We start from the raw sequence: 12,118 nt of genomic DNA on the forward strand, positions 1-12,118 counted from the left end.
ACCCAAGGACACAGACAATAGTGTGGTGAGGGACTATGGAGGGGTGTGAGGGTGGGGGTAAAGGGGTGAATGGTGAGAAAAGGGGACATCTGTAGTATTTTGAACAATAAAATAAAAATTTAAAAAAAAAGAACTGAAATAATTCAGAGTATGTACTCTGATCACAAGAGAATCAAACTATAAATCAATAACAGAAAGATAAGAGAAAAATATCCCAACATTTGGAAAGTAAACAACATACTTATAAATAATCCATGTTTCCAAGAGAAATCAAATAAAAATTTTAAAATACAGAGAACTGAATAAAAATGAAAATACAACCTATCAAAAGACGTGGGATTCAGCTATGGCAGTGTGAAAAAGCAAATTTATAGCACTAAAATGCTAATATTAGAAAAGATAGGTTTCAAATCAACAATCTTAGTTCATGCCTCAAGAAATAATAAAAATAAAAGCAAAATAAAGCCAAAGCAATCAGAAGGAAGGAAAGAAATGATAAAGGTGTTAGCAGAAATCAATAAAACTTAAAATAGAAAAATAGTACAGAAAAGCAATGAAACAAATGATTGGTTTTTTGAAAAAAAAAATCAATGAAAGGCTGAGAAAGATAAAAAGAGAAGATACAAATAAACATTATCAGAAATAAGTGTAGGGATTTGTAATTCAAAACTCCTCCAATAAGAAAAGAACCAGGTTTAAATGGCTTTGCTGGAGAATTCTACTGAACAAATTCTTTCAGAAAATAGAAGAGGAAGCACTTCCCAATTTTTTTTCTGAGGCAAGTATTACCTTGATACCAAACCAGACAGAGTACAAAAAAACAAAAACAAGCAAGCAGAGAAACAAAAAGGAAAAGAAAAGAGAGAGCGAAAAAAGCAACCCTGCAGACTAATACCTAGTATGAACTTTGACTTAAAAATCCTCAAAAAATATTAGCAACTGAAATAAAGGAATGTAAAAATAATTCAAACAATGATTGTATAGGATTTATTTAAACAAGGCTGATTCAATATTAAAAAATAAATTAATGAAAATATCAATCAATATAATCCCTACATCAACAGGCTAAAGAAAAATCATATGACCATGTTATTTGATTCAGAAAAAGCATTTGACAAAATTAACAACCATTCATAATTTTATTTTATTTTTATATGTGTTATTTTGTTTCAATTTCTGTACCAATGTTATTAATTTTGGTACATAGTTGAAGAAATGCTGGCTTCATTAGCCAGTCTGCTGACTAGATAACATCACATGGCTAATAAACACAAATACACAATTCAAGTCTAGGGCTTCTGATTACAGATTCAAGTTGATGCAAGATACCTCAGCAGAGCAGGGGCCACAATGTTCTTCCCAGATTACTCACTGAATGCAGAAGCTGAAGAGTAAGAGAGTCAAAATTTGTTCAACCACTTAGAAAGACACTAATGAAAAAAATCAGGATTCAACCAAACATACAGACTTCTAAACTTCCGCTCATAAATTTTATGCCTAAGGTTGCTACATCTGAGGTACAATAAAGCCACCTTCCCAAAGACCAGCCTCCAGCCCTGTGCCAATGCACATACAGATTCTCTGTCACTCTTTACAAGGAATAAAATAAGTCATCACTCCTTATGTATTACTATCAGTTTTAATGTACCCTGAGCTGGGTGTTAGAATAGCAATTAGTTGTGAGACTGGCTAAGTCAGTTTGCAAAAGGGAAAGGAGTGGAGAAATAAAAAAGAAACATTCATAATTTTAAAAACAAAACCTCTCAGTAAATTAAGAATAAATGGGGCCCTCCCCGCCCCATCCTCACACTGGCCCGCTCGCGACCTCGGCCTCCAGGAGCCTGTCCTTCGAGGAGCTGGCCAGACCGAACGCGGGCGGCGAGGGGGCGGCCTCAAGGCAGTCCCTTTGCCGCAGCTCACTTCTTTCTCCCGTCTCCTTTGTCTTTTCCCCCAGCTCGCTGCTGTGGGGATTGTGAGTAAACAAAAGCACAGCCTCAAGATGGCTGATGGCAACGAGGATCTGTGGGCAGACAACTTGCCAGGGCCAGCCTACGAGGGCTGTGAGTCCATGGAGCTCGCCTGCCCTGCCAAGCGCAGCGGCCACGTAGCCGTCAGCGACAGGCGCCACATGTTCGTCTGGGGCGGCTACAAGACTAACCAAGTCAGAGGATTATATGACTTTTATCTGCCTAGAGAAGAACTATGGATCTACAACATGGAGACTGGAAGATGGAGAAAAATTAACAGTGAAGGTGATGTTCCTCCTTTTGTCAGGAAGCTGTGCTGTGTGTGTAGACAGGGTGCTGTACTTGTTTGGAGGACACCATTCAAGAGGCAATACAAGTAAGTTCTACATGCTGGATTTAAGGGGTACAGACAGAGTATTACAGTGGGAAAGAATTGATTGCCAAGGAATTCCTCCATCGTCAAAGGACAAACTTGGTGTCTGGGTGTATAAAAACAGGTTAATATTTTTTGCAGGGTATGTATATTTACCTGAAGATAAAGTATTGAGAACTTTTGAATTTGATGAAACATCTTTTTGGAATTCAAGTCATCCAAGAGGATGGAATGATCATGTACATATTTTAGACACTGAAACATTTATCTGGAGCCAGCCTATAACTACTGGTAAAGCACCTTCACCTCATGCTGCTCATGCCTGTGCAACTGTTGGAAACAAAGGCTTTGTGTTTGGAGGCAGATATCGAGAAGCTAGAATGAATGATCTTCACTATCTTAATCTGGGAGTGGAATGAATTAATTCCACAAGGTATATGCCCAGTTGGCCGATCTTGGCACTCACTAACACCAGTTTCTTCAGATCATCTCTTTCTTTTTGGAGGATTTACCACTGATAAACAGCCACTAAGTGATGCCTGGACTTACTGCATCAGTAAAAATGAATGGATACAGTTTAATCATCCGTACATTGACAAACCAAGATTATGGCATACAGCTTGTGCCAGTGACGAAGGAAAAGTAATTGTTTTCAGTGGGTGTGTCAATAACCTTCTGTGATGACAGAACTGCACACAGTAATGAAGTACTCATATTTTCAATTCATCCAAAATCTCTTGTAAGGCTAAGCTTGGAAGCAGTCATTTGCTTTAAGGAAATTTTAGCCAACTTGTGGAATTGCCTTCCAAAACACTTACTTCACAGTATTCATCAGAGGTTTGGTAGTAACAACACTTCTGGGTCTTAAGGCTTCATAGACAATGCCTCTGATCACCCTGCATGGACAGCAATTCTGTGAACATCAGAGTGGCATCATTTGTATAGTTATTTGCAGTGTGTAGTTTTGCAGCTTTTTGGTTTTAGTGTGCATGTGAATATCCTAGAGAACCTATTTTTGTGTCCAAAGTTTACAATAAATGTATTAAACACCAAAAAAAAGAAAAAAAAGAATGAGAACCACTTCAATTTGATAAAGAGCATCTACAAAAACCTATAGGTAACATCATTCATAATGGCAAAAGGCTGAATGCTTTTCTCCTAAAATCTAAAACAAAGCAATTATGACAGTTTTCACTACTCTTATTCAACACAGTACTAGAAGTTCTTGCCCTGCAAAACGCAAGAACAAGTAACAAGAGGCATATAGATTGGAAAGGAAAAATAAAACTGTCCCTATTTGCATATGACATGACTATATATAGAAAGTCCCAAGACATTGACACAAAACCTCCTAGAACATATAAATTAATTCATCAAGGCCATAGGATACAAGATAGACACATAAACATCAATTGCATTCCTTATGCTAAGAATGAACACCTGGAAACCAAAATGAAAAACAATATAATTACAGTCACTCCAAGAAAAATGACATAGGTACAAATCTAACAGAACATATGCAGGACTTGTATGCTTAGGACTACAAAACGTTAATGACAGGAATAAAAGAACACCTAAATAAATCAAGGGATATATTGTATTCATGAATTGGAAGACTCACTGTAGTAAAGATATCAGTTCTCCCCTAATTGATCTATATAGGTTTAATGCAATTCCTATGAAAATGCAGCAAGGATGTTGGTAGACACAGACAAGTTTATTCTAAAATGTATGCAGTAAGTTATAGGCACTAGAGTAGCTAAAACAATCTTGGATGGAAAGAAGAAAAAAGTGGAAGGAATCACTGTAACTGATACTAAGGGTTACTCTGTAACTATAGTAATCAATACAGTGTGATATTGGCTAAAAGATAGACATGCAGGCCCTGGCCAAATGGCTCCACCCTGTACATTAAAAAGGTTGTGAGTTCAACTCCCTGTCAGGGCATATACCTAGGTTGTGGGTTTGATCCCCAGTTGGAGGGAGTACAGGAGACAACCAATTGATGTTTTTCTCTCACATTGATGTTTCTCTCTCCCTCTCTTTCTTCTCTCTCTAAAGTCAATAAACATATCCTTGGGTGAGTATAAAAAACAGAAGGTAGACACACAAATCAATGGAACAGAATAGAGAACTCAGGAATAGATTCTTACCATGTGTCCAACTGGCATTTCACAAAGCTGCAAAAGCAATTCAATGGAGGCAATATATAGTCTTTTCAACAAGTGATACTGGAACAATTGGACATCAATAGGCAAAAGAATGAACCTTGACCTAAGTCTCACACCTTATACAAAATGAACTCAAAATAGGTCACAGACTTAAAAGTAAAATACATGACTTTCAGGAAAAAATATAGAGGAAAATCTTTAGGACCAGTGGTGTTTATACTTGACTCCAGAAGCACAAACCATAAAAAATAAAAATAAAAAATTGGACCTCATCAAAATGAAAATACTTTGCTCTGAAAATGCTGTTAGTTTAAAATATCACTCTTTTATTAAAAACAAACAAAATATCAACATGATCAAGTGTTTCTATATTTAGCAAAGAGACTGCTTAGCTTAGTTTCTGTGAAGTGGTTAGTCCACTGACCAACTTTCCTTGGAGGCTAAGTGCTAAATGCTTGTAGGATATGTGCTATTGTAGTGCCTGAGTCACTTCCAGGCCATGCATTTCCTGTGGCTATGACTTTTCTAAAGGGTAAGTCAGCTGGAAACAACATATAATGAACATGCATATAGAATGACAGGCTTTGGAAAAGAAACACATTTGGGTAAAAGTTAAGTAAAGAACTTTATAGCAGCCTCTCTTTTTGCAATTCTGACTATAGACTTGGTTGTTTTTTCAAAAACATGGATAAGAATGTCCCAGGGTCTTTAAAGCCCACTGATAGGAAGAAAGAACTGGCTTTAATTTCAACTGTACTTAAATCTCCCACTGCACTCAAGGAGAGGACAAATACTCAGTGGCAAAATTTGAAACCCTAGGCTGGCCTCTTTATGATAGACAAAGTTGATTACAGTGAACATTCTTGGCACCAGCTCAAAAGTTTTGAGTTTCTAGATCCTGAATGGGAAATTCTCTTCAGAGCCCTTCAGCCTTTCAGATCACTGATGGGAGGGGTGCAGTGGGGGACACTGAGGAGAAGTGTTGCTGCCTAGCCTCTGGAGTTGGTCCTAATATTTTTTAACCCTACTGTAACAGGCATATTCACTAGTTTTCTTATGTAATCCTCACCACAGTCTTGGAAAGAGTAAATGCAGGAGGATAATTCAACACTTGGGGAACCCACATCTATTGAGTACTTATTGCATGTACCAGGCACTCTGCTGTGCATTTTATTCCTTAGAATAACACTATAAAATAAAACTATTATCATACCCATTTTACAGATGAAGTAACAGAAGCTTAGAGAGGTGAAGGGATTTGTTGCCTCTTCTGTCAGTCCTATAAAAAGCTCAGCCTCAAGGTCCTATTCTGTATCTCTCTCTCCCTCTCTCTCTCTCTCTCTCTCTCTCTCTCTCTCTCTCTCTGTGTGTGTGTGTGTCTGCTGCATCCTACAACAGAAATATCCCCCCATACTAATACTCCCCTTGACTCAACATTTGGCAGTTAAAAAGATGGCTGAGCAGTCGTCAAGCTTCCACAAAGGGCAGGCAGCTAGAACTACTGGCGGTCCGAGGAAGCACTACAATGGAGCTTGCTATAACTCTGAAGCGGGGAAAGCAGTGTGGAGGTTGGCACAATACCAAGGGGTAAGGTAAGGGAAGATAGAACCAGAACACTAGATCCCTAAGTAGCATTTTTGGCCACCAGAGCAAACAGCGTGAAACTGGCCTCTTTAATGGAGGCTGGTTTTGGCAGGGGGAGGGGCAACCTTGCATACAAAAGGTCCCCTGGCTGGTAGACTCCCAGCCCTTGACCTCAGGCCTCTCTGCTCCATCCATCTCTGAGACTGCCAAGGGGGCTGGCCTGGGGCCAGGGAGAGGCTTCCAACAGAGACCAGAAAGGTGGTGGGAGAAAAATGTTGTGCCCTCTACACTTCTGTGCCCCAGTGACCCCATCCTAACCAGGGTTCTGGAAAGAACAGAACAGAATGTTGAACTGGGAAGAGATGTGAGGGAAATTAGAGGGGAACTGACTGGAACAATAGAGAGAGGTCAGGGGGTCATCATTCACATCAATGGGGTTGAACAACTCCACCAAAATATGGAAAGTTTAGGTAACTGGAAGGTATGCCAGAGTTCAAGATCTAAGAGGTGAAGCAGGTCATTGTGAGCAATAGTAGTGGTTGATGAAGTAAACAGGAGGCCCAAATCACAGGGTTAAAGAGGTCAGTGAAATGAGAGGGCTATTTTTGCTTCCACAAGCTTTTATTAAGAACCTACTATGTGTCAGGCTCTGTGTCAGGCACCAGGGATACGGTGGTGAACAAGATACGATCCTCAGCCTCTTCAAACGTGTGAAGCTAATGGGGACCTGGGTGAAGACAAGCAGGCAAATACAATGATGTGGAGATCCTCTAAGGTTTATCTGGATGCTTAAGACATGGGTCTTGTGGTAGAGAAACTTTAGTTTACAGAGATCTATTCTACTTCGAAGAAGAAAGATGAACTCAATGTAAGGATACAAGTACAAACAAGTATGTTTGGAACATGGAAGAAGAAACGATTCATTCTGATTTTGGAAGGAGAAGGTGAGTAAAGAAAAATCAAGAAGGGTTTCATGATGATGAACAGGTTTTAAAAGATGGAATTGGAATGGGGAAAGAATTTTAGGCTGGAAGAACAATGTGAGTACACATGGAGGCAGAAAAGCACGCGATATATTTGGGGAGTGGGGAATAAATGAGTATGTTTAGAGGTGAAACTGCTAATGATATTAGCAATAGTGAGAAGGTGTGTTGGGGAACAGAGAGAGTTCAGTGTTGATGGTAACTAGAAATGTAACTGGAAAGGTCATTTGTGATCAGAGGATAGACAGTCTATTCATTACTGTTTTCAGAGGTTGGTCAGGATCCTCTAAGCAATGAAGACAGAAATGGGATATTTTTTAAAGAAGGAAATGACATGATTTTTCTGTGGTTTAGAAAAAATTCTCTGTTGCAAGGGTTAGGTAATGGCAGTGAGAGAGGAGAGACAGAAAGATCTGTTTAGAAACTATTACAGAGGTTTAAATGTAAGCTGAGGTCCAGATGTAAGACAATGGGAATGGAAGGGGAAGAGGAATGGTGGATACTGGAGATGGGACTCACAGGATTTGTCAACCAAATAAATATGAGAGGAACTAGAGAAGACATATTTATGCCACACCCTTCTTTCCAGCTCAAAACTTTATCTTACTGACTTTTGTATTAAAATGAAGGCCACCTTCCTTATTTAAATACATGAGTAAACACAAAGAGATAAAAATATGAGGGAGATTTATAACCAGCAACCTATCTCAACTAACTTCCCTATTCTTGATGAACTGTCCTCAAGCAAAGCACAAGTGAGTTCCAAAGCATTTCAGCTGGGCCAGAAAAGAAGAAATAATACTTTTAAAAATAATAAAAGATAAAGAAAATGTGATATATATATATCTGATTTTCTTTATCTTTTAATACACACACACAATGGAATGTTATTCAGTCACAATAGAAGGAAATCTTGCCATTCGCAACAACATGGATGTACCTTAAAGCCATTATGCTAAGTGAGATAAGTCAGACAGATAAAGAGAAATAACATTTGATCTCATATATATGGAATCTAAAGAAAAGAAAAAAGAACCCACAGAAACAGAGTTGATTGGCAATTGCCAGGGGTGGGGGAGGGTAGGGGAAATGGGTGAAGGTGGTCAAAGGTTACAAACTTCCAGTTATGAGTAAGTTATGGGGATGTAATGTACAGCATAGCTATTACAGTTAATAATACTGTATTGTATATTTGAAAGTTGCTAAGAGAGTAAATCTTAAAAGTTATCTCAAGAAAAAATTGTAACTGTGTGATTATGGATGTTAACTAGACTTATTGTGGTGATCATTTTGTAAAATATACATATATTGAATCATCATGCCATACTTCTGAAACTAATACGCTATATATCAATAAAAAAGATTAAGAATAATAATACTTAATATTTATTGAGCTTGTTCTTTGTGCTCTCAGAGAGGTGTTTTACATGTAATATCTCACTTAATCCTTCTAATAATCTCTGTAGTAGATAAAATTATTTTCACTTCCCAACGAGAAAACAAGCTCAGTGAAGTTTAGTTCATGTGGGCTTAGATCACACAGCTAATATGTGGCTTCTAGGGATCTGAACTCAGCACAATCAGCTATGCCACCAAGATTGCTTTGGAAACAAGCCCACTGAGCTATGTCAGAAACAAGGAACCATCTTCAAAGCAGAAGGCAAGCAACCCTTTCTCTGAGTTAGCCAGGGCTTTTTTTTCTCATACACCTGTTCCATGTAAAACATAGAACCATAATTCCCAGGAGACAGGCATCAAATCAACCAAGCACCTGTTAGAAATAATAAGAGCTTAACAAAGTATTCAGAAACTAAGTAAACATACAAAAAGCAAGAGCTTCCTAATCTATCAGCAATATCCTGTTAGGAAAAAATAAAATAAAAAATGAACTCCATTCCCAGCAGCAACAATAAATTTAAAACAACTAGGAAAAATCTTATTAAGAAATGTGTGTATGGGATAGGCTATATGAAGAAAATTATAATACAGGCAAGGTAGTACAAAACCCTAAAAAAGACCATAAATGCTGAAACCGTGCAAAGCAATATTAAATCAATGGGAAATTTGTGATTGTTCCATGACCTTTAAAATTTTTGTCAAAACACTAGAAGTTCTCTTACTGTCCATTCTCTTATAAATATACAAACTCTTCACCTTTTTCACCTAGGCCCCAAAAGCCTCCACTCTGGCAACCATCAGTCTTTTCTGCATCTATGAGTCTGTTTCTGTTTTGTCTGTTCATTTATTTTGTTCTTTAGATCCCACCTACAAGTGAAATCGTATGACATTTTTCTTTCTCTGTCTGACTTATTTTACTTAGCATAATAACCTGTAGGGTCATCCATGTTGTCTGCCTCTTTACTAAGTACTCCTTAAACCTTTACAATCACTTTCAAATCAATTATTCTGCTGACATGCTCTCCTAAAAATCACTACTAATTGCCAACTCTAAGTGCTTCCTACCAGTGCTTAACATCTCTACCTTCTGGCAGCATTTACTACTGCTGATCAAGCTTTCTTTCACAAACCATGGCTCTGGTAACAAACATTGCCCCTTTCTATTTCCACTTCCCTCTACCACCTTTCCCAACACCTTTATCTTCCTCTACCCATTCCTAAAATGAAGTGATATTTACAGTCCCTTCCCCTCCTCTCTTCTCTCTCTAGACTTTCTTGGTGATTCAGGCTTCTATTTTCACGTCTCTCAGGCCTTACTTGTCTCCTAAATTCAAGTCTCACATTTCCAAGTCCCTGCTCGAACTTTACCGCGTATGAAGACAGTCAAATATCTCTCACCTGCTCAAACCTACTCTTCTTCCAAACTGTCTGTTCCCATAAATGGTACTCTAAGTTCCCCTTCAAAATATTTACATGACATTGAGAAGCAGACTGTCTTTTCCACATCCACTGCCAGAAAATCAGCTCAGGCTCTTTTGTCATTTTTTTCCTGGGGGGATGAAGAAGGCTGTATCCTACACCTTTGTATTGGATTGTTTTGTTTTGTTTTTGGTGGAATGGACCTCCACCTGGTCTATAGGAACTGTGGGTGGGAAGTTGCCCATTAACTACTGCAAGCACCTTATTAGAAATGCAGCACAGATATCTTAGAACTCTTCCAGGATATATTCTCTTACTTTCTTTTTATTTAAAATGTGGGGTGGGGCAAAAGCAGTTTTGATGTTGTTCGTATTAAAAATAATACAATAATTAATAAATAAATAAATAATAAATTCTGTATTTTGCATATTCACAACTGTAAACCACTTTTGCCCCACCCTGAATAGGCCACACAGTTTCCAAAAGCCTATCACTGAAATGGAATGTTGTCAGCCAGAGGAAATTTGAGAAAACAGAATACTGGGGGTCAGAACAATTTTGGCATAGACGGGGAGAGGAACAACCCTCAAGTAAATTCCATAATTCATGACATGACCCAGAGATGGATTATATTGCAACAAGTGACATTGAGGTAGCTTCCCATTTTTGCTAGTGACTCTTGGTAACTAGGAGTTAAGCTTTTAAAAGTATTACTTAAAGTTGATGCACCTTCTGAATTTTCATGATCTTAGTCAAAGCCATGGTCTCTGTGCTCTAGTGAAGGTTCCACTTCTCAGCAATTGGAATTTTCTTCCTCAACAAGGAAGCTTGCCTTACACACATGCTCACAGCTGCAGTCACCAGCAATAGACCTAACAATGATTTCCTTCTTTGGGGCTACACAGAAAAGAAGTTGCAGAAAAAAATTCCTAAACTTTTATTTAAGAAGAAAAATACACACACATGTGGAGTTTTTCTTCAAGTGCAATATTTGTATTTTCCCCCTTTTACATGGCTCACTTTTCCACACATATCATTTACTGCCCCATATTCTCCATTCTATCCTTATAACCTATACTAATAACTCAGTATGTATCCTTCCATATTTTTCTTCATGGCAAAATAATTATATAGAAGTTACACAATCTTTAAAATATGCATTTTAAGAGAATTAAATATTTAACAAACTTATCTGCATCTTATTTTCATATTAAACAATCCCTCATGGAAATCCTTCTAAATCACCTGGTAGAGCTCTATTTCATTCTTTTTGATGTCTTCATAATATTCCATTGTGCTGATGTATTACCAGTTTATTCAAGCATTCTCCCTATTTACAGCATTCCATTTGTTCTCTCTCTCTCTCTCTCTCTCTCCCCCCCCCCCCCGCCACCCTGGGATAGACCCCTACCATTGGTTGCAAGTGTCTGCTTCTCTGTGTCTCTCCTGTGCTATGACATGCTCATAGTCAGCTGTAGCTACTATTGAGTATCTGTGCACTGGGTATTTTCATGAATACACTCACCTCTGCTTTGTCTGTCTAATGTTTAGCAGCCCTTGGCACAGAATGGGATATACTCTGAATTATTTTGGGTAACTTTTCTTTAATTTTATTAAATCAATCAACTACTGGGATAGGAATGTTTATTTTTATGAGTTATTTTTTAAATTACTTTAAAATAGTTTAGTACTTTTAATAATTTATTTTATCACAAAAATTTGAAAAATATCTGTTCTATGCCACCTGTGGAACAAAAAAAGAGAAAAAAGATCCCTCTATAAATTAATTGAAAACCTTCTTACATGAAAAAGTTAAATTTTTATTAACTTGAACCCTACAAACTAAGCTTTCAGTAAATCAATTTCTCTCTGTTCTATGTTTTGGTTGTAAGGGAGAAGTAGAAAATACCAATATCAAAAACCTGAAGGTCATGTCAAGAATTCCTTTAAAAAGTAGGGTTTCCAGATATAATACAGGACTCCCAGTTAAATTTGAATTTCAGATACACAATGAAATTTTTTAGTATAAGTATGTCCCAAGTATTATATGGAACATATTTACTTACACTAAACAATTATTTGTTATTTCTTGAAAATTCAAATTTACTTAAATGTCCTGTATTTTTATTCCTAAACCTGGCAATCCTATTGAAGATTTATGCTTCACAAGGTACTTGGGGAATCAGAACTCATTCATTGTGGTGCCCCAAGTTAAAGCCCTGA

General features: G+C 37.6%; 1 pseudogene across 1 annotated transcript; it reads left to right on the forward strand.

Annotated features, from left to right (window-relative positions):
* The first annotated feature begins 1,999 nt into the window (after positions 1-1,999).
* Positions 2,000-3,251, forward strand: LOC308551209 (kelch domain-containing protein 2 pseudogene; annotated as a pseudogene). Its single transcript has one exon. The product of its transcript is annotated as a kelch domain-containing protein 2 pseudogene (transcript).
* Positions 3,252-12,118: the final 8,867 nt, after the last annotated feature.

This window comes from Miniopterus schreibersii, assembly GCF_964146895.1.
Source record: "Miniopterus schreibersii genome assembly, chromosome: X".
Taxonomy (NCBI): Eukaryota; Metazoa; Chordata; class Mammalia; order Chiroptera; family Miniopteridae; genus Miniopterus; species Miniopterus schreibersii.